This window comes from Brienomyrus brachyistius, chromosome 25 (assembly GCF_023856365.1).
Source record: "Brienomyrus brachyistius isolate T26 chromosome 25, BBRACH_0.4, whole genome shotgun sequence".
Taxonomy (NCBI): domain Eukaryota; kingdom Metazoa; phylum Chordata; class Actinopteri; order Osteoglossiformes; family Mormyridae; genus Brienomyrus; species Brienomyrus brachyistius.
Genome location: NC_064557.1, coordinates 11,755,988 through 11,779,103, shown reverse-complemented (window position 1 = coordinate 11,779,103; position 23,116 = coordinate 11,755,988). Strand labels below are relative to the sequence as shown.

Genomic DNA, 23,116 nt, shown 5'->3' with positions numbered 1-23,116 from the left:
ACCATAATTAAAAAAGGTAGCTTTCTTCAATGAAATGCTCAATGGGTAAAAACTGTAAGTAGCGATGGATTACAAAAGGTCTCGGCTTGGTAGACAAATGTAGTTCAGTAACGATGCAATAGGAAAACGAGCAGTTCCTCTTCTGGCAGCTCACTGAAACATCCAAGCATCCCACATATGCAACGTTCTCCGTGGAGCCTGGCGCATGACGACGGACGTTGCCCGACCCTGACTCCGTTGGATACCCCCAGACGTGTCACTGATTTTGCTCTCTTTCCACTCCGTAGCTGAGGACGACTTCACTCGTCAGATATGCCGCTTTGTCTGTGTGCATCTGAATGTGCATTGACATTAAACGGAAAAGCAGGCTCGGCGTAGACTACCATGAACACCACCCACGGCACCGAACGTCCACAGACTACGGGGAACTCTCTTTGAGGCAGCCCGCTGAGGCCGTGCTCTTGGTGCATTCTGTCCACATTTTGGGGGTGTTTTACTTCCCATCCCAATGTGATTTTGAGCAAATGCTGCTTGACGTGGCGTCCTCGCTGTGACACCCTGGGGAGATGCCTCTCCGTTACTCTCTGGTAAATACACAGCAAAGCAGCCCAACAATCATCTGGTGGCACAGCAAGCGATCGCTGGGGATGACATCGAAATGCCAGGACGAATGTGACGGAGCGGGGGTTATCCGTTAAACATGGGGGGGGGTGGCTGCTCTTCCTCCCTCTCACAATAATTTATCATTTAGTCCCTTCATTTTGTTCTTCGCATGAAGTTTTTTAAAGACGAGGCCCTTCCGACAGACTGAGAGCGTAGCGAAGGAAAGCAGAGCCTTGTAGCGGATGCTGTATTCTTTATTGTTCTTTTTCAAATAAAAAAAATACATGCCGAAGAAGTCAAATGTACAAATGTCTGAAGCATATTGTTGGGAAGCACTAACAGTCAGAGCTGTCACAAAGCGTGAACGTGGAGCCGCTTTTCATTGCGAGACTGGCGCTGAGTTGTCACGTTACAGCCGCGTCCTGTGGGACGGAGATACGCAGAATCCCCGCGCTTCTCAGATGCGGGACGCCGCACCTTTCCTCGTAGGAGCCCCACACCCTCTTCGATGGAGTCCCGCAACCCTCCTCGGAGGAACCACGCACCCCTCACTGCTGTTTGTGTGCTGTGGCGAATCGGCAGAAAATGAATCCCACTGAAAGCTGTATTCATGAATGCCAATTCCTACTTAACCTAAATACTCTGTAATGTTGTTGTCATCGCGTTTGTGTCCTCTCTCCCGCTGCTGTTTTTTTTTTGTGCTTAGCGTGTGTGGGATTCTGTCTGCGATTAGCAGGAATTGTCTCCTTGACGAAACGGCAGAACAGCACTGTAATGACTCACCAGGAGAGATATACGGAGTGGGACCATCATACATGTGCACACAAATACCACGTTTAACGCAGTGTTCGCTGAAACAGCCGATTATATATGTTTATGGTGAATCTCTGCTTGTTTCTCCGCTTGCTGCTTTAAGATCCTAAGAAAAGCACAACATAATCTTGGAATTATCCAGTTAATAGTGTGGCAGATTAATAGAACAAGAGGACTCCCCCCCACCCTTGCCTCAAGCTCCTCCCACATTTAAATTACTACCACAGTATGCATTCAGTCTGAAGGCCTCTTATCAGCTAACCAGAAGGACGCTGAAATATTACTGCTCTAGCAGCAGAATGAAGGACCAGTATTTCAGCTGTCTGGTGGAATTTTTAATTGTGCAGAAATCAATATTCCTCCGGTTCAATCCTGCTGCTACAGAGTGCGAAAAGTAGGTCCCTGTAGTTGTTGTACAATCCTACTCTTTGATTGGTGAGCAAGTAGTGCTGTGCCAGTGCTGTGCCATCCCTTTGCTGGGGCCCGGGGCAAATCACGCCCACCAGAAAGTGTCAGGAGACAGGCAGTGCCGTCGGGCTCTCTCACGCCCCCTGCTCCCAGCTCTTACATTACATCGCCGCAGTAAATACCCTGTTAGCTTTGCATTGGCGGTGTGACGTGTGACATGCTGCCGAGGATCAGAGTGGCTCAGTAACAGTGAGCTGTGAGACACGCTCTCTGTGTGAGATAATGGCCGCATGCTGCCAAAACGGGCGACTTCAGCAGCGCACATGCAGTGATGCCGTACGTGGACTCGTAAGCCGAAGATTCCCGCAAGCAGTCCTGCTGTTGTACCGAGCGTTTAACCCCAGCTGGACGGATTGTAAAAACTGTACATCATTCTGGGTAAAAATGAGAGCCGTTAAATATGCACGCGCGTGAGGTAGCAGCCATGTTCACACCGTGCTGAGCTCTGCCCGGAGTCTCACTCACTGACGAACACATGATGACTTTTTACTAGTCAAAAAGACTCGGGATAATAAAAGATCACGTCCAGGCATGTGACAAGGCCGTTCATGTGCGCGAGGAGCTGGAAATGGAAGTGTATGCAGTACCAAAGCCACCTTTCCGTGCATGCGTGTTAGCAATGGCTGATTTCAATGTGTTGTCACAGTTCTGATTACGGGGGACACAGAGAGCTGGAACAGCGGCAGATCCAATCCACCATCTTTGGGCATTACCACTGAGAGCATCATCGCTTGTTCTGTGGAACTACCTGCTTTATTTCACATGGTAATGCCCCCCTACTACGGACTGATCTCCAGCCGTGTTCCTCCTCCATGAAAACACAGCCGTGAGCCCCTTGTACACCTGTGTCAGCACAGAGACACGAGCTGTGCGGTTCTCTCACCCACCAACGGCACCAAATTTACGCGTGGCTCATTTTTTGTTGTTTATCGCAGGTTAGTGAGTGCCTTTTCAGCGTGGGAAGCCGACGAGAGACGGCAGTGTTTCGGGTCAGCTGAGGAGCGAGCACTCCTTCTGTGAGTAGGTAACCCTCATGGATGGCTCGGATTTGTTTGATGACGGCATGGCCAATCCCGTCAGAGCTGGGTCGAGTCCCACCTCGGTGAGGTGGCCTATGTCCCAGCCATGCCCCTCGCTCCGAAGGCAGCTCTAGAATGTTCTGTCATACTTCTGGCTCCCCGTCATATTTTCCAGGCTTTCTCATTTGAGGAGAACAATAGCGGTTTTGCTACGAGGCACTCGGCCGTATGGGAGCTGTGGTCGTCTTTGGCCGGGGAAGGGCAATGTGTGAAGTTGAAGGAGCGACCAAAGAAACACACCCAGATTGTAATTAGACACGGAGTGGGAAAAATGAGAAGGATTGATGGATCGCCCCGCCGGGGGGGCAGAAATTTCGCACCAAGTCGTGTATGTGTCGCAACTCAGACAAATTGCACGGCAGAATATGGAAACCTGAATGAGCGATAAGCTTGGGGCCTGCGTCATTCATCATGTTACCGGGCCGCGTGTGTCTGTAACGCCCGTTCACACACTCTGGGACAGAAGGGTAATTGTCGTCTTTCAAATATAAAATATTAGGGCGGAAAGTTATAGGAGCACCACTGATTTCCTGTCCTCTCTGAGTTAGTTGCGTGTACTGATACTCTATCTATGTATTTTACTGATACTTTATTATACCTATACTTTATTTATATATTATACCGATACTCTAAGTATGTATTATATTGATACTTTCTTTATGTAGTGTACTGATACTCCATTTATATATTATACCGATACTCTATGTATGCATTATATTGATACTTTATTTATGTAGTATATTGATACTCCATTTATATATTATATTGATACTCCATTTATATATTATACCGATACTCTATGAATGTATTATATTGATACTTTATTTATGTAGTATACTGATACTCCATTTATATGTTATATTGATACTCCATTTATGTATTATACTGATACTCTATGTATGTATTATATTGATACTTTATTTATGTAGTATACTGATATTCCATTTATATATCATACTGATACTCCATTTATATATTACAGTATGCCAATACTCTATGTGTGTATTATATCGATACTTTATTTATGTAGTATACTGATACTCCATTTATATATCATACTGATACTCCATTTATATATTATACTGATACTCTATGTATGTATTATATTGACACTTTATTTATGTAGTATACTGATACTCCATTTATGTAGTATACTGATACTCCATTTATATATTATATTGATACTCCACTGCAATGGGCTGACCCCCCATCCTGGGTTGTTCCCTGCCTCGTGCCCATTGCTTCCGGGATAAGCTCCGGACCCCCCGCGACCCAGTAGGATAAGCGGTTTGGAAAATGGATGGATGGATGGATTGATACTCCATTTATATATTATACTGATACTCTATGTATGTATTATATTGATACTTCATTTATGTAGTATACTGATACTCCATTTATATATTATACTGATACTCCATTTATATATTATACCGATACTCTATTTGTCATGCCCGGCTCGTCCGATCCTCATGTGTGCCACGCCCCTGATTATCCACGTGTGCTTCCCTGATCTTGCCCAGCTGTGTCCACTTATTTTCGCCCAGTCCCGTCTATTTCAGTCCTTGTCTTGCCTTAGTTTCTTGTCCGTCATTGATGTCAGTCGATGTCAGATGTGTCCTGCCCTAGTTTCTTTAATAAATCCCCAGTTTTCCCCATACTTTGCCTGCTTCCTGCTCGCTCGCCTGCCTGTACGCTCACCCGTTTCACTTTCGAACGCCACACTATGTATGTATTATATTGATACTTTATTTATGTAGTATACTGATACTCCATTTATATATTATACTCATATTACTGATATTATATTATATTATACTGACATATATTATACAATATACTTTATACAAGTGTCATACTGCCATGAAAATTGACCAGTTGTGTTCATAGCTGGGTAAGGACTGTAATGTGCCCTTTTCCGTTATTCATTTGTTTATTTGCACAAAAGCACCACCCGCTGTGAGTGCCGGCACTAATAGCTGGAAAGACGGAGGCCAGGAACGTGCAGAAGCAGCCGCCGATGACATACGGAGACCTTCACGGACGAGCGAGCGCACCCGCTCGCGACAGAGCACACGCACGCACACCCACATGCGCACTTGTGACGTGAGACTGCCTGTCGGCACCACGCCCACGGTACCTTTCCTACCTTCTGCTGCCGGCCTGTGGGCCCTCACCCTGCCACACGCTCACTGCTTGCCTGCCTAATTGGCCTTTGTCCTAGGCGCTGCTCCCAATTTACTCTGCGGCCTTCCATCACCGTAGGGCTGTAGGGGGAGCCAAGTGCCCTGTCCCGTCTGTACCTGAAATACCGTCTGGATCTGCCAACACATTCATAACTCCCTTTTATAAAACTTTTTAGAAGTGTAACTCTGAGAACTGCAGGTCGAACTACAGCAAACAAGGGCGACACCCCAGCGAATCGGACTCAGTGTGAATGAAAGAGCATATAGCTCTATAAATGTGTTTTTTATCTGATTCGCACTGCAGCAGCTTATTTTACATTTTTTGATACCAACCCACCCATTTTTCTTTTCACGCCTCAGCATATCGCATCTGAAGGTCTCTTTTGTGCTGTGCTGATGGGGAGCCCTTGTAAGCCGTGGGTGCTTTGAGTGGAAAATGTCTCCCGGGCACATTGAGCTCTGGCACCAGCTGCTTGGGGATGCTATGGGGGATGTTCGTTTAGCGGGATGTCGTTTGCTGCTGCACCAGAGTGATGTTTACCGCAGCATACGATGAACCTCATGGACTCTTCATAATCATTTGCAAATGTTGCCCCCGTTATGAATTTGCAAGGGTGATACTCAACAGAGGCCAATGAAGGACAAAGGAGCAATGTCTTTATTTAGAGCAGAAATGCACATTTGTGATCATACAGGTTCTTGCAAAAGACTTGCAAAATGTAAGTGTAGGAAAACAGTGGGGCTCGACAGAAATGCAACAAAAGTACTGGCATTTACACGAGGCAGAGATGATGTGAGTATCATGGGTCAAGTGCTGGAGGGAACTGTCTAGAACATTCTTTGCACTGACTTGTACAAGAAGGTACTGAATGACAGCTGCACAATCATGAAAGGAAAGGCGGTCAGGTGGCAAGCAGCAGAGCAATGTGGTTAGATGTAGATGGGTATAGATGCATGTAGACAGATGTAAATGTATGGTGATGGGTGTAGAGAGATGTAATTAGGGCGTAGATGTATGTAGACAGTGTAGAAAGGTGTAATTGAGTGCAGGTGTATGTAGATGGGTGTAGGGAGGTGGTATTGAGTGTAGGTGTATGTAGATGTGTAAGGAGGTGTAGTTGTGTATAGAGGGATGTGGGCAGGTGTAATTGGGTGTATATGAACGTTGACTGTGTAGAAAGGTATAATTGAGTGCAGGTATATATAGATGGATGTAGGGAGGTGGTATTGGGTGTAGGTGTATGTAGATGGTGTAAGGAGATGTAGTTGTGCATAGAGGGATGTGGGCAGGTGTAATTGGGTGTATATGTACGTTGACGGTGTAGAAAGGTATAATCGAGTGCAGGTATATATAGATGGGTGTAGGGAGGTGGTATTGGGTGTAGGTGTATGTAGATGGTGTAAGGAGGTGTAGTTGTGCATAGAGGGATGTGGGCAGGTGTAATTGGGTGTTTATGTACGTTGACGGTGTAGAAAGGTATAATTGAATATAATTATATGTAGATGGGTATAGGAAGGTGTAATTGGGTGTAGATGTATGTAGACAGGTGTAAAAAGGTAATTTTGTGTAGATGGATGTAGACGGGTATCTGTTGGCAGGATTTCAAAGCCTCACAACCAGTACTCAGTGCTGTGACTATTTTATCTTTCTCCCGGGAGGAGAACAGCCAAGGTCAAGGCTGTGCCTGAACAAGATTCTGAGAGTCTTTTTGTTTCATATCCTGCTCTGAAGGACGGATTTATTTATATTATTTATGTTTGAAGGAGCAGCTCTGAAAGGTGATCTTTCTAATGTCTGAAAGCGAACGAAACACCATGAAACAGAGCTGTATTTACATAAGGTAAAGGAGAGACGTCTTCCGTTAGAATGATCCCTCCCTGGAGAACAGGATGTGTCTCGCAGGAGATCTCAGGATCTCCAGAGACTGAACATATAGAGTGAGCAGAACATGGCTTCTGTAGGGGCATCGACCCATTCGTCGGCTCTGTCCTTTTATTTGTCTTGACAAGATGTCCTGAAACACGTCAAGATCCCAGACTGTGCTTAACTCTCAATTTCTGTATTACAAAGAGCTTGTGGGGGATTCTTGGGTTAATCCTATAGGGATTCTTTTTGAAATGAACCCTAACAGCAGACAGATTCATTAGTATGCTGCTGACGTTCCACCTCACAGGTTATCTGAGTATCTACCCACCTGTGGAGCTGACGGGAATTCGGGCCAGATTTGGCTGCGTTTCCTCTCAGAAGCATGACAGATCCTGTTCCGAATTGTTACTGGCACGTCAACGAGGTAAGAACCAGTCTAAAGCACCCTCGTGATCTGACCCCCCTACGGCACCATGAAAAGAATAAGTGCCTGTTTAGACTCATCGCGGGGGCATCGCACTGCCCCTGTGGTGCATTATTACGCATAATCCACCCTGTTCTTTAAAAAAAAAATCCTATTCCACTGGTGCTACTTAGTCTGTTTATTTGCGTGTGTATTCAGAAAAATGTGTTTTGAGAGCCACTTCATTTAAATGATTTTCATTGTGTGGTATAACTAAAAACAATGCTAGCAGCACTACTGTTTACAGGTATGATTTTCAATTAAAATTATTCCCGCCATAATTCCTTGTGCTTCTTCGAGTTGGATTAACAGGCTAATGCTGCGGACAGAGGGCAGCATGGTGGTGCAGTGGTCAGCACTGTTGCCTCACATTTCTGGGACCCAGGTTCGAGTCTCCGCCTGGGTCACATGTGTGCGGAGTTTGCATGTTCTCCCCATGTCGTCGTGGGGTTTCCTCCGGGTACTCCGGTTTCCCCCCCACAGTCCAAAGACATGCTGAGGCTAATTGGAGTCGCTAAATTGCTCATAGCAGTGCATGTGCGCGTGAATGGTGTGTGAGTGTGCCATACGATGGGCTGGCCCCCCCCATCCTGGGTTGCCTCGTGCCCATTGCTTCCAGGATAGACTCCGGACCCCCCCCCCCCCCCCCACCGAACCCAGTAGGATAAGCAGTTTGGAAAATGGATGGATGGATGCTGTGGACAGCACCTCTAAACGCAGGGCTTGGCTTCAGTGACGGCAGCAGGAGTGCGTGTTCGCAGAGGCCTTTCTGGAAACTTCACCCGTCACTTAGGCACAGCTCCAGAAGCAATTGTTTGGGGCAGTTCTTAATTGCTCTGGGACAGTGTGTGCCCCCTCCTGTCACCCAGTTACATAAGGAGACACTACAAAGCAGCACCGAAACAAACTTACTTCCCAGTATCGAGAGGCCTGGCAGACATATTGAGGAAACGCATTGATTTATGGTGCTCCTGTGGTTGGCGCCAAAACCCAGTGCTAATATTACGTCGGACTTGCTCTCCAACACAGCACTGGACTGACACAAGATGGATGGGCGTCGGCTTGATGGAGAAGCCACAAGTCGTCTGGGGGCTGGCCCGGTCCATAAAGCTCGGCTCCCCAGGAGAAGGCTGATACCTCCATGCAATCTCCATCTGCTCTCACTGTGGATAGAGAGCATACTGCGCCCCATCTTACTTCAGTTCTTTTACTGCATGAGCAGGATTTTTAACAACAGAAACTCACAGCTACTTCTGCTATTGCCCAGGGCTTTTAACTAGAGCTGTTAAGGTTAAGTGCTCTATTCAACAGGTACGGAGGGTGCTTCTCCAGGGGCTTAAACCATTAACCAGATATAGGTCTGCTTCATTACCCACTGCACACGAACCAGCCCCATGCAGTGAGCTTGACAGCTGAGTTTGGGAGCGAGTCGCCAGCTCCGAGCTGTGGGCTGAGGTTGGTCTTGACTCCTCAACAGGTTAATTACAACGGAGGAGGAGATAAAGGCATCCTTGCAGGTGTGTAACTATGGAAACCTGCTATCAGTTTTCCCTAAAAGTGAGAGGAAAGAGAAAGCATCATTGTGTTATATGGTTTGGTACACCACAATCCAAGGGATCTGGTACCTGTACATAGTGTGCTACACCGTGATCCTTGGGATCTGGTACAAGCTCATCCGGCACGAGGCGTGCCACTAAGCAACATTAAATGGACAGTGTAACGATGATCGCTGTTCACTTTGATAGCAGATTAATTCCGCCGCTGTCTGCCAGGCCTGCAGTGGTAAATAACTGCAGTGCTCAGGTTTGTGGAGCCTCCAGCATCTCATGCCAGATCGCACGACTTCACACTGCCATTCGTACCGTGCTTCGCATACAGGCCAGCTTCAGCTGTTTAGCATATTACACATCCCTCATTTTGTTCTGGCCCTCTCCCTCCTTGTTTTTAACATTCAAGGTTTATAATGTTACAGCTGAGGATGTGAAATTGCTTTGCAGGTGTCAGATGCAGCCCCCGCCCGCCATTGACATCTGCTGGTGCCAACCTCGCCGTTGGCTGGAAAGTGCTCTTCAGGGATAAACAGGCAGATGTGTTTGAGAAGGTGCTGAGATGCAGACAGCCATACCCATATATGTTCGCATGAGCACAGCTGGACCGTTGCGTGGCACAGTGTTTCCAGCACCAACAGCGGATCCTCGCGGTAATCGGAAAGCCGAATGTCCATCGTGTGCTGCAGCTTGACCTTCCGGACTGGTGCAGTACTGACTTTCGGGGTGGGGGGGGGTAGACACGCACACTAGCCAGTCAATGAACCACAGCGAGCATCTCTCTTTGTTCCTGCAGCCCAGATTGCGGTTCATTTGCACATGGTGGGACCATGAGCCGAAGCCTGATGAAGGAATGAACGTTCATTGGCCAAGGTGGGACCATGGGCCGAAGCCTGATGAAGGCCTGAAGGTTCATTGGCCAAGGTGGGACCATGGGCCGAAGCCTGATGAAGGACTGAAGGTTCATTGGCCAAGGTGGGACCATGGGCCGAAGCCTGATGAAGGAATGAAGGTTCATTGGCCAAGGTGGGACCATGGGCCGAAGCCTGATGAAGGACTGAAGGTTCATTGGCCAAGGTGGGACCATGGGCCGAAGCCTGATGAAGGACTGAAGGTTCATTGGTCAAGGTGGGATCATGGGCCGAAGCCTGATGAAGGATTGAAGGTTCATTGGCCAAGGTGGGACCATGGACCGAAGCCTGATGAAGGACTGAAGGTTCATTGGCCAAGGTGGGACCATGGGCCGAAGCCTGATGAAGGAATGAAGGTTCATTGGCCAAGGTGGGACCATGGGCCGAAGCCTGATGAAGGACTGAAGGTTCATTGGACAAGGTGGGACCATGGGCCGAAGCCTGATGAAGGGGTGAAGGTTCCGAGTGGCTGCTTTCTGCAGTGATGGCACCTGCGCTAACATAAACGATCTAACGGTGCAAATGGGTGAAATGACAAGCTTGCAAGTACCTTTGTTGGGGAATTAAATATTGTAATCTGAGTAAAACCTCCTATTATGATTAATCGTTAAGATAAATGCCTGTTTCTGTACTTGCAGTTTTTACTCTTAAAAATGCTAATATGAAGAGTTTATATTTTAAAAATATTACTGCACATGAAACGCTGTGTTTTAAAATGTATCAGTTAACCAATCGTCTGCTTTACATTCTGTACTAAACTCTGTCACCCGATAAGCTCATAAACTCTTTTGAAATGAGATTTTCTCATTAATCTACATAATTACTCCTCAAACCTCCCTCAGTGTCAGACTGTTTATTATTTATAGCCATTGGGAAAAGGACAATTTAAATCACATTTTTGCATTTGCCCAGCATCCGGAGTGAATTGCAGGAGTTGCTGCATCTTTAAATAGAGCCGTTTATCTCATTCTGGCCTGAAATGGCAGCTTTGACAGGATGTTGGAGGGAGCTGTAGGTTCACAATAATGGCTGAGAGTTGCCGTGGAGCATGGAAAGTATCTACCCAAGCCTGCTGCAAACGTTGCGTGTTCTTCTACTTTCTTCTGGGCCAGGAATCCTGAAGTCTGCCCCGGTTCCTACAGAGTGAGAGAGCCAGTGTGTTAGCGGCATGCAGACAAAGAGGCTTTCCTGTGGAAAACTCCTCCTTTTGCAGCACCTAGAAAAAGCAGGGGAAAAGTGCACATATGAGAAGCAGGCCTGTGACATTATAGAGGAACACGAGTCGCAGTGCACCATGAATGTGCATTGTGATGTCATTGACGGACACTTGTTGAGGAGCTATAAGATGCTTGTTGTGAATGTCACAAAGGAACACAGACTGCAGTGCGGTAAAAAAATCATACTTCTGTATGTGCATGATGATATCATAATGGAACAAAAGTTACAGTGCACCATAAAATGTGCATTGTCGTGTCACAAAGACACATGTACTGCAATGCAATTGTTATATGTACTGCACTGCCTCTGAGAAGCAGAAATTGTGGTGCTCTAAAAATGTATATTGTCATGCCATAAAGAAACATCGGAAATATGGGCTATCTCTGGAACAGACAGCAGGAAGTCCTCTATATCCAGGAGCCTGTGTTTCCATGACAAATGTGGCAAAGCTCGCCAGCAACCTGCTGGGGAACGGGGGTGTGGTTTTAGTGGTCAGAATGAAAGCTATGGTCTGAGTGGATGGCACAGGCAGGAACATTGAGATTACTGAAATAACATGATAGGGATTACGCAAGCTCTCAGGTCAATGGCTACTTCACAATTTTTTTTTTAATAAAGAAAGACAGGCTATTTGTTCGCTCTGTAGCTGGAATGAGCAGTCCCATGATGCCGAGTCTCCCAGAGGAGTGAGAGCCCTGGGTGCAGCTTATTGTTATGTGGTTTCCAGCTTTCAGAGCTTGTTTCATGGAACCTGCATTTAGAATTACAGCATACTGCAGTGTTACTGGGTATCTTACAGTGTTCTACAGTGCTACGGGGGGTCTTACAGTGTACTGTAGTGTTATTTGGTGTCTTACAGTGTGCTACAGTGTTACTGGATGTCTTACAGTGTTAACGGGTGTCTACAGCATACTGCAGTGTTACTGGGTCTCTTACAGTGTGTGGCAGTGTTACTGGATCTCTTACAGTGTGCGGAAGGGTTACTGAGTGTCTTACAGCGTACTGCAGTATTACTGGGTATCTTGCAGCATCCTGTAGTGTTACTAAGTGTCTTATAGCTTATTGCAGTGTCACTGGGTGCATTACAGCTTAATGCATTGTTACTGGGTGTCATACAGTGTTTTACAGTGCTACTGGGTATCTTTCAGTGTATGGTAATGTTATTTGGTGTCTTATAGTGTGCTACAGTGTTACTGGGTGTCTACAGCGTACTGCAGTGTTACTGGGTGTCTTATGAGTTCAAATTAGCATTCATACCTACTACCAAATGTAGCAGTAGTAGTAATGAGGATGTTAATTATAACAATTAAATTAAATTCTTATTATATAATGTGGTATATTATTGCTCAGCAATGCCTGCAGCAGTACACAAGGCTGCAAGAATATGATACTGAAAAGCTGAGCACATTGCAATTTGACACAACCTGCCGTGGACGATAGCACCGAGCTTTGCGCTCCCTACATCCTGGTCCCTCAGCACGCAGCCGGCTTCCAGCATGTTCCAGCAAACAACATGGGGCCTGGGAGCACAGGTGTAGATGTTTGTGCCCCCAGCCGCTGCTATTGGGCATTTAGGAGTCATCCTGACATTTGCGCCGAGCGGGCGGACACGCGCCGGCATTTGCGGCTGCTGGAAGCACCTGACCTTTTGCTGATTAACGCCGCCTTGAGGTGCGGCAGCCCTGATTGATGACCGCTCATTGGGGCTGTAACAGGGAGGGAGAGGGAGTGATGGAGGAAGAGGGCTGCGGCCTACGTCAGTGGGGCAGGGAGGTCGTCTGTGGTTTAAACCGTGTTACACTAGCCTCCCCTAACGGGTCGTGCTCTGAGTGGTTCACGTTCTCTGCTCCAAAACTCGTAAACTTGGTGGGATCATTGTACTTCAGCTGTGGGGTTTCACTCCTTTGGAAACCACAGGAAGACTTGAAACCTACCTATAGTGCACCAGGAGAAGTTGCATGAGAAACAACCAATCAGATAAACTCCTTTGGGTTAGGCCAGGCTTTTTTCTGGCACATGAAATAAAGGGAAGCTTTTGTTAAATAGCTGTTTGTAAGGTCACCACAAGCTGTACGAAATTACTACCGCAGAAGAAGTTATTAATGGGGCTGCTCACCAACACTCTCAAAAGGCACTGTTATGAAGAAGCAGTCTCATTCATCAGCTTTTGTCACCACATTCCTAGTTACACTTTACAGGCCAAGCTTGTGGTCCCAGTACCAGCTGAGCCACACATGTGAATCAGGTACCAGCTGAGCCAAGCTTGTGGTCCCAGTACCAGTTGAGCCAATCTTGTGATCCCGATACCAGCTGATTCAAATGTGTGGTCCCAGCACCAGCTGAGCCAAACTTGTGATCCCGGTACCAGCTGAGCCAAACTTGTGATCCCGGTACCAGCTGAGCCAAACTTGTGATCCCGGTACCAGCTGAAGTAAACTCGTGATCCCGGTACCAGCTGAAGTAAACTTGTGATCCCGGTACCAGCTGAAGTAAACTCGTGATCCCGGTACCAGCTGAGCCAAACAGCTTATTCTTCATTATCTTCATCTTATTTATGTACGTACCATCATCTTTGCTGGAATGCAGCTGCTGTCGGTGAAATTATGGATTTATTAAAATTAAATTCCAGTTTCTCTGTCTTTGAAGAGCTGTTCATTTGATATTTATTGTGTGTGTATGTGTGTGTGTGCGTCAGAGAGAGAGACTGACTGACAGATTGTAAGAATACTTCGGTTCGGGAATTTATAATATAACATGCATATCATCTAAGACAGAAGTGTCTTCCGCAGAAATTGCAATTTGTTAAATCTGTGGACTTCGGGAGCTTGCAAGAGACAGAAAGTGAGTGGCCATACCTGCAAGGTGGTTTAATAGTAATAATTAGCATAATAATTTCTTGAGGGAGCACTGTCCCTGGTTCACATTTTGAGCTGACTGACAGGCCTTGGTGTGTGCCTCATAATCGTCCACGGCGAATCAGAAAGCGCAGGTTAACTTGTCACGCGTCGTGCTTGGCCTCGCAGAAAGATCCCCCATGTTTGTCATTTTCTTCTCTCGCCAAGCAACACCTACCAGCTCATTAAAGCATTATCATTTTGCATTTGTTTTCATGGGGGTCAAATTAATTGGGTGTTATTTCGTTTTAATGAGAAGGCAACACCAGCTTGCCATATGTTCCTGTCGGTTAGCTATGGCAGGGAAGGGGAGTGGGGGGGGGGGGAGGGGGTGTCCTTATTTACATCCGTGTGGAGAAAAGAGGGAATGAAAGCTAAATGGCTGGCTATAGATCATGCGAGCGTCACTCCAGTATGTCTGACAACAGGCATTTCCTTCAGGGAAGAGGCGGGAGAGTGGCATTTATTCCCGTGAAATTGAGGAAAAGCAAAGGGTTATTCCGGAGGCGCAAGACAACCGTAGGAAATGATGGGACTATCGCAGAATAAGGAAGGCCGGTGGAATGCAAATCACACGGCCGCAGGAAAGGCGGAAGCGGCGGTGGGGGGGGGCAAATCTGCGGGATCACTTAATTTTTTTCCCCATTTTCAGTTTAACTCACATATCTGTGAGGAGGCCATTTCACGGGAGTGGACCTCCCCCATGAGGAAACACAAGACCCATGGGAAGATCGGCTCTGCCGGACAGCCTATTTTACAGGAGACTGCGTGCGTCCCGAGGTGTATACCAACCACGCCGATACGAGCACAGGAAGCACTTGGTTATTAATGGCTCACGGCTGCATGTTGCTGCCTGATTATGAAGTGACCTGTGCTGGTTGCATACTAGCGAATGAAGGCGAATGGTTGGCGGCAAACGAACAGCCGCACCTGTCCTGCAGGGGGAGCCGGGGGAGGATGGCTGCTCGGGGTGGACCAGCAGAGTCACACAAAATGCCGTTTTGATCCCATTTGAGGCTGCGACTCAGAAGCCCATGTGTCACCCTAAAATCTGCCCCCTTAGAATGCACAGTGTGTGTGTGTGTGTGTGTGTGGGACTCGGTGCTAACATGATCATAGTCACTGTGGGTGAAATAAGGATGACGGATCACAGCAGTGTGTAGCGAAAGACAGGAGGCTGTTTGCGGGCCCTTGACAGCAGCACTGCAAAAGCGCCCAAAGGGAGATTGGTCTGGATCTCTTGTTTTCAGCTGCTCCGCTCCACCTCCCAACCCCACTGCTGTGCTTATAGGGTTTGCCCCTGTTTTTCTGGGCTGGGCTGAGAAGAGGTTTATTATCAATCCCAAGGTAATGACCAGTAATCCAGTTCTGTTCCACACACTCTGGCATCGGAGCCCATTTCCAGAGTATTACTGCTGCCCCCCCCCCCCCTCCATCTCTCACACTCACAGAATATGAAGAAATATCACCCTCCCAGCTATCACTGCTGCTATGGAAATATAGCGTAGCATTGGCTTTTAGACTTGAAAACCAGCACAAATCAGCCCAGGAGCACCTTAGGCTTAAAGACCAAAATGGAATCACACAAAATCCAAGCAGGTGATGGAGGCGAAGGACCCAGAACACCTGGAAGGAGAATGGAACACCTTCAGGAAAAGGACAAGGTCGAGCTGGGGGTGTGAGGTCTCATAAGTGCCGCTCACATGCGGGTTGGAATGAAACACGTGTACACATCACTCCAGCTTTCAAAACGTCCACGATGGCGTGAGCGAGACCTGTTGGACTTGTTGGGTGCGGATTCATTGGGGGTTGCCAGTGAGTGACAGACAGAACCCAGATGCATGCAGGGTGCTGTTTTTCCAGGGTCATGGGGAGTTAACAGGTAGGGAGTCCTGAGGGATGCAGACTCATTGAGATGCAAGTGCTATGTTCAAGGACAGCTCCTCATTGACTGCTCCATGCACCAGAGATGGACACGACCTCATGGCCAGCAGCTGAGGCAGTCGATTATGGGTATATATAGCACAGTGTACATTTCTGTGCTGCTCACTCTCTCATAGGGATACAACATGACCGAAGCCTTTCTCCTCTGCAGGTCAAAACCTTCTTTCTAAGGCGCTGCCCCCAGCCTCGTCCCCAGCTTCCTGCCCTGATGACTGAGGCATACCCCGCAGCGAACGTTTCTCTTCTTAATTTAGTTTTTCAATAAGTGAATCTCTGCACAGATATTTCCTGGAATCCTGCCCCGCTGTTTGTGTTTCGGTACGGCCGCCGTGGTAGCGATTGGATCACGGTGGCTCACGTAGCCTCCTACCTCCCCGAGCAGCCTGGTCCCAGCACACTTACGCTTCACCGCCTGCTTGTGTTATTGTGGCCGTTTCCATTATTTGTTTTCGCTCTTCATTTGCTGAGGTTGTGGCCGACAGCTCCTGTTGCCCAAGTGGCCACTTTAAGCCCATTGTCAGGGAGGAAACAGCGGCACTCGGCCTTGATTCGCATTTTAAAAAAAATAGCCCGAGCAACTAAACAATGCCGCATGTATTGTACGAGACATGCCTCCTTGTGCGAGTCTTCATTTGTAGAGTTAAAAACACCGGCTGCACACCGTCGCCCCGTCGGGAGGAGGCCGAGAAGCGACCTCAGCGAACGAGTGACTCCATGTGGTGCCGGGTTGGTGCTAAACATGCTGTAGGCAGATTCCCCACCTTACATGAGGCCCCCTGATGTTCAGGAGGACACATGCTGACAGCTGTTTGCCTTCACGCGACAAGGACAGGAACAAGAGCGCACTCGGGAAGTAGTGTATGCCGCAGGAGCACCAGTGTGCTTATCCGTTAATTATGAAAGCAGCGTTTGCAACCCGCCCCCTGTCACTCGTCACCTGGGAAGGATAAACAAACGATAAATCAGATCGGATGTCATCCAGGTGTTTCAGACGACTTTCATTCTGAGGGGTTCTGGCAGGTAATGCTGATGGAGAGCCGGCCCGGTGCTCCATGCTCAGCACGTCTGACACGTGTCATGGCAGCATCCGTCATGGAAACAAGCCTCTCCGGGAAAAGTGGGAAAACAGAGTAGCAAACGGATCGTGGCAGAGCCAAAAATGTGATTTGCGGGGGGCATGTTTAACATGGATCCTGGCTTTGAATGAGCGCTAACAGATGGTCTGCGCTGGGCCTGGGACTCGTCCGCGCCAGCGGCGTCCAAGGAGAGGGGACGAAATTATCTCTGAAGTTTGATAGCAGCTGCTGCCTCATGCCCTTGGGGGGCGGTGGGAGGCAGGTAGGGACAGTCGGTCACAAGGGGCTCACAAGGCGCATGAAGGAGAGTCTTTGCTTCACCGATGAGTTTCACATGGGGGCTTCTTCCTCAGACTGAGCCACAGCTCCTCGCTATAGCTAAATATAGTGGGAGCGGTGAAGGGGATTGTAGTCGCCAGGTCATTAGGAAGCCATCAGTTCTCCTCCCTGTTTTCATATTCCTGACACGCTCGTCATCGAGGACAGCAGTCATCGCCGGCAAGCAAGCCCAAGACGACGGCCATCTTTCTTTTCACCCATGTCGCTGTAACTCGTTACCTGCTCGCACGCGCTAATTAAACACCGTGGACAGCGTCCCCGTTGGCCACGCCCGTCAGAGTGTCTCGGAGACAGGATTTCCGGCACCTTCACGTGTGATTTTACTCACACGGTCCCAGCGGATTTCAAACAACCTGCATCAACATGCCCCATGCGTCTCCTTGGACAAACTGTCAGAGCAGACGCCTCCTTGAGGACTATAACCTGAGGATCGCTGGAGATATGGTGTTTCTACACGAGGCTCAAGGTGTTGTCTGAGCACCTCATATCTCACGGCATATCAGTCTCTTTCAGCTACACTCAGTCCAGCTGCTAATCATATCGATGGAAGGGGTGGGTGTCCTGCCTGGTGCATTGCATGTTTTGACGGCATGGTGTTTGGGTTCATAGAGGATGGCGTAGTTGTATGGATCCCACTCGATGACACGTGCTGAGTGGGATTAAAAACCCATCGAGCCGAGGTCTGTTTTTTCTTATTACTGCCCTGCAGACTTTGATCACTGCCGTCAGCCTGAGGGTGTTGTGGAGACACGTGAGAGACACACTGATAATTTATTCCCCAAACCGCAGAAGGTTATGCCTCCCTCTGGAAACCCCACTGCTGAGCGGTTCGGCTGAGAATTATCAGCCCTCTGATTTAGCGCTCATCCTGACAGAGGATGGCTTTTCTTCTTTTCACAACCATTAAAACCCAATAAAACTTTACACGTGGCACTGTTAGTACTCTCCCTCTTTTTTGTCTTCTCCCCCATCCATCCATGCCTGCTTATCCTGGTGAGGGTCACGGTGGGCCTGGAACCATCCCAGGCATCAGAGGGCACTAGGCAGGAGTGCACCCAGATGGGATGCCAGTCCATCACAGGGCACAGCTGTAACCGCACTATACTTACCAATTAAGGAGCCCGGAGATGCGATTTCATGATGTATCCCGATGTTTTGTGGCTCCCTAAGTTGGATGGACAGTCCAGCATGAGGTACTTCTTAGGTGCTACGTCTCATAATCTCCTCACTGACTGAAACCTCATTCCGTATCTCTGCTTGGGGATGTTCTCTACCTTCCCTCTACTTTTATTGTCTTATTGCCCATATTATCCTCCTCCCATCCATGCAGCCAGCAGGTTTCCAGGGGTGGCTGCACCAGCCTCTTTCAGGCGGTTGCCATGGTGACTGAGACACAATCTATTTGTCGCCGAAGCAGTGGTGGAGCTTGCAGTGGAACCCTTAGCACCATTAGGTCAGATGTGGGAAGCATGGAGGGAGGGGAGAGCGATTAAAACCTGATTTATTCATTAGCCTGCTACGGGACCATTGTTGTAAACAACCTCATACAGCAGCAAGCCCATCCCAGAGGGTGTGTTGGGAACATTTAGCCTCTGTCCTGCCCTATCCGGCACCTGACAACAGATTCCGGCCTGTCATCACATAGCACAGCGCCCCCCGCTGGCTTTAAAAGGCCAGGGGGTCGTTTCAGACTGTCCCTCATCATTACTCCTTTATGGTTTTAATTCAGCATGATCGATGCTACCTTCAAATCATTTAAAACGAACACTTTCATTTTTATGGGGAAACATAATGGTTTTACGATGATGCTATAATTAAATTATAAATCTTAAATTAAAGGTGACAGAGAAGCCTATGAGGAAGACGTTTATGCAGTATATTAGAACTTTCTCAAATATATAGTACCATTTAAACGTCTTCTGTGCAGTATAATTTGGCTGCAGAAAAACATAAACTTACACAGGGAGCCAAGCTGAGTGCAGAGTGCAAAAGCGCAGCCCATCTGCCGGGCAGTCAATCAGAAACGGGCCCAGAATGTGCCACATCCAAACAGGACCAAGGGAGGTCAAATTCCACACTGAATCTGGGGTTTCTAAGCTCAAACAGCAATCTGGCCAGATCCGGTCTTCGCTGCTGTGGCTTTGAGTCCTGACGAGAGTCAGCCCTGAGGTTAGCTACAGCAGGCCGAGTTACCTGACAGTGACAGCGTGATATTCTCATAAGATGCACTGCTGACTGGCTTAGGGAGGAAACGGCTGTTAACATGATTCTTTCTATGGTGAGTCAGATAGTGCCCGTCTCCCCGAGAGTGTGTATTCCTGCTCACACAGCGTGTATCCAGCACTCTGCCGGCTGAATGCAGCTGCATCTAATAAATAAATGCACACCTGACAGCATGCGGCAGCATTCAGAGCAGCATTCAGAGCGGCTGCAGCAGAGACGTGACACCTGTTTAGCGTAGGGAGAGCGGTTCTGATTAGCCTGTCTGCGCCCCTCTCCCCTGGGGAGTCACGGCCGTAAACAGCTGAACGACGAGGCCGGGATTATGCCCTCGCCTCTCGCTTCCACTCTGGGGGCCGGTGGGCTGACCTTCCCGGTCTTCTGTGCCCTCGGTCTCACCTGCTGGTTCAAATCAAGCCGGTCCAGTCTGCTGGTCACCAACCCCAGTGACCTGAGAGAGGTGGGTTAGGGCGAAATACATGGCACATACTGATTGAGGCTCCGCAATCTAAGGAAGGGAGCTGTGTGTTACTGACACTTCAGCAGGAGTTAGTGAAGAAGCCGGATGTTGCTGCCGGATGTTCCCACGTCTTGTTTCTGTGTTTCTCTGTTATTATCGTTTTTCATACTGTCCCATTATCTAATCTGGTAGCCATAAAGCCGGCGGCATAAGGCCGGGAAATGGCTTTTCTGCTTACAGACACATCATTTGTTTGATGTTTGCAGGAATAATATTGCCTACAATCGACGCTTGGCTGTCCGGGCCTGCGAGGGTCCCATCAGTTACGGCTGCATACGTCTGGATTAAAGTACAAGTGTTTCAGAAGTTTGATCATGTCCATTTTGTGTTTCTCTGCACATAAGTAACTAGTCGGTCGGCTTCACCCTGAGCTTTGTCCTTCGCTGATGGGGGGGGGCATGTTTTTTTTACCCACAATGACCCTGGAATGCTGAGAGAGCTTGAAGAGGATGCATCCTATCCTATTATCCTAAAATCACCTGAAAGTGACATTTACTTGGGTGCAGAGCTTTTCAGGATGCGGCTTCGTTGAGGGGAGTGGGATCACTTGAGGCCAGTAGCTACTTGGGCAGCGTCTACCGTCGCCAGGGAAAGTGCTGGCAAGTCCTCAGTTCCTCCTTCTATGTAACTTCCAACAAAAAGCATCATCAATATGGCCCATTTTCGCATGACATAAGGTAGTGATTATGGATTTGGGAATTCACTGCACACAAACCCAAAACACCCCCCCCCCTTCGCTGAATCCCATCCCCAACTCAATACAGAGATGTTGTCAAATGTAAATATAAAGTACACCCCTGTCTTAACGCCCCAAAGTGTGCCTGTCCGCAATAGTGCTTGTATGCTAGTATCACTGAGCCAATTAATGCTGCAGTTATCTCCTAAAGAGAACCTGCGTGAAAGAAAAAAAAAAATGATGTTTTTCCGTTATTAACTGATAATTGCTATCTCATCTGGAAAAGGCTTTCAGCTGCCACGTGACCCCGGACACCATGGTGAATGCCCCCGTTTAGCGCAGTGGTCGTCGTCGCATTCCCGCTGGGCGTGTCGCTGCGGCCCCGTCTTTGCGAGCAGGAGCCCGCGGCTCCGCGGATGGCTGCTTAGCCTTATCTCGCCATTAGCATTGGGCGCGTTTAATTTGTGTGTTCCCTCGCCTGTGTCCGTATGTGTTTATGCATTATTCAGAGGTGCCCCCTCAGACCCCCTGTACGACCGTGCTCCCCGCTCTAATGAAGTACAGCACCAGCCACGTATAAATCTTCATTTCCCCGTCGCAAAGTTATGAGCACAAAAGACGACAAATTAAAAATGCATTACATCACCTTATTTCATTATTTCTTACAGCAGCCTGTTTCATTATTTTTCTGGTTCTTTTAAAACTCCAGATTTCAACCTCTAATTGAAATTGGCCCGAAAGGTCGCGCTTCAATTGGAGCCCCACGGCGAAGCAGGAGCGCTATGGGAGAGCTGCCGGCTGAGTCACGTGCCGGTGAAAGGGCACACTAGCAGGTCCGCTTTCACACGTACACACACATGCACACGCACTCACATATACACACTTGGATGTATGCACTCACACCAATACATTCACACTTAGACACTCACACACACACTTTCACATGTACACACACGCTCACATGCGCAGTCACACATGCGTACACTCGCGCACACACATGCACTCTACCACACCCGTGTGCTGACACACACACACACAGACACACACCCAAGCACCGTGCCGCCTCACATCCTCCTGACAGACGGAGCCCTTGGCCACTTGAACGGCTTGCTCAAAGACAGCAGGTAGTGCCTGAGGTCAGCGCTATTTACAGCTCGGGCTGCTGGGCTCCAGGAACCTGTACAGCTCGCCTAGAAACTCCATTCAGCAGCCCAAGGCCCTCTGCAGAATTCAGCAGCGCCCCCTGAGCAGTAGAGGGCGTAGCGGTGAGAGGTGGCCAAGTGCCAAAGGTTGGAGCAGTTAATCTGTATGTATTTAAAGACCACATAGGTATACGGGCGGGTGAAGAGATGAAGGTACAGAGTGGCATTTGGAATGTTAGTGGCTGTTAAGAGTGGAAAACAGAACCATGAGAATGAGCGGGAATGTATGACATCATCGGGGCCAGGGCCGCTTAGCCAGCATCTCCCATGAGCTCATCAAGCCACAGTTAGCGTTCACGTGACCTACCGCAGCGGACTGCCGCTGAAAGTAGCCCGTCCTCCTCCCGCAGACCAGCGACTCTGCTGGGAAAGACATAACCCCGCAGTGTCCACTCCTCCCACTCGCTTGCTTTTTTGTCCTTTGTTTCTCGTCCTTTCATGGCCTGCCAGGTTTCACATTTAATGGCTGGAATAAAATTTTACAGTGACAGAGAACGGCAGACGTTTTGGTGCGAGGAAGAAACGTTGTAACATGGATGAAATGTCTTTGTCACTTTAACGCCCAGCTTCGCGGTTAATTGTCTTGGTAACCATTAACAGTCTGATTCTTCCTCTATCTGTGAATTAGTTTTTCCCAGACCGTGATTCGAATGCTGATGGTCCTCCTGGCAGGAAGGGGGTGGTATGGATGCACTTTCCAACTCTTGTCCTTGGAGAGGCAACAGGCACAGTAAATTGAGTCTGTGTCTGGGCACTTGGCCCCGAGACACGTCCCACAGAGCATAGATAGAGAGGGAGGTGCATTTCACCGCCAGTGTGCAATTTTGTGCCCACAACCTCATGATTACTGTGATTGCAGCTAATCTCGGACAACCCCTGGAGCCTCTGTGTTGTGAAAAACAACACGGACGTCCTGTAAACCTCTTCTCTCGCCCACCTGCTGCGGGGGGCTCTTCCTTGCTGAGTTTGCTTCTCCACCTGCTGGCTACCCAGCAATTGCGCTCCCCTGATCCCAGACAAATGCTTCTTCATGGACATTAAGGTATCGACCACAAAACTCTTATGGGGACTGATTTGTTTTGAGCAACAG

At 48.3% G+C, this 23,116-nt stretch overlaps 1 protein-coding gene across 1 annotated transcript in view; it reads right to left on the bottom strand.

The window, feature by feature from the left end:
• Window positions 1-23,116, bottom strand: part of LOC125720430 (uncharacterized) — a 284,101-nt gene that overhangs the window by 103,618 nt on the left and 157,367 nt on the right. The window lies entirely within an intron of this gene.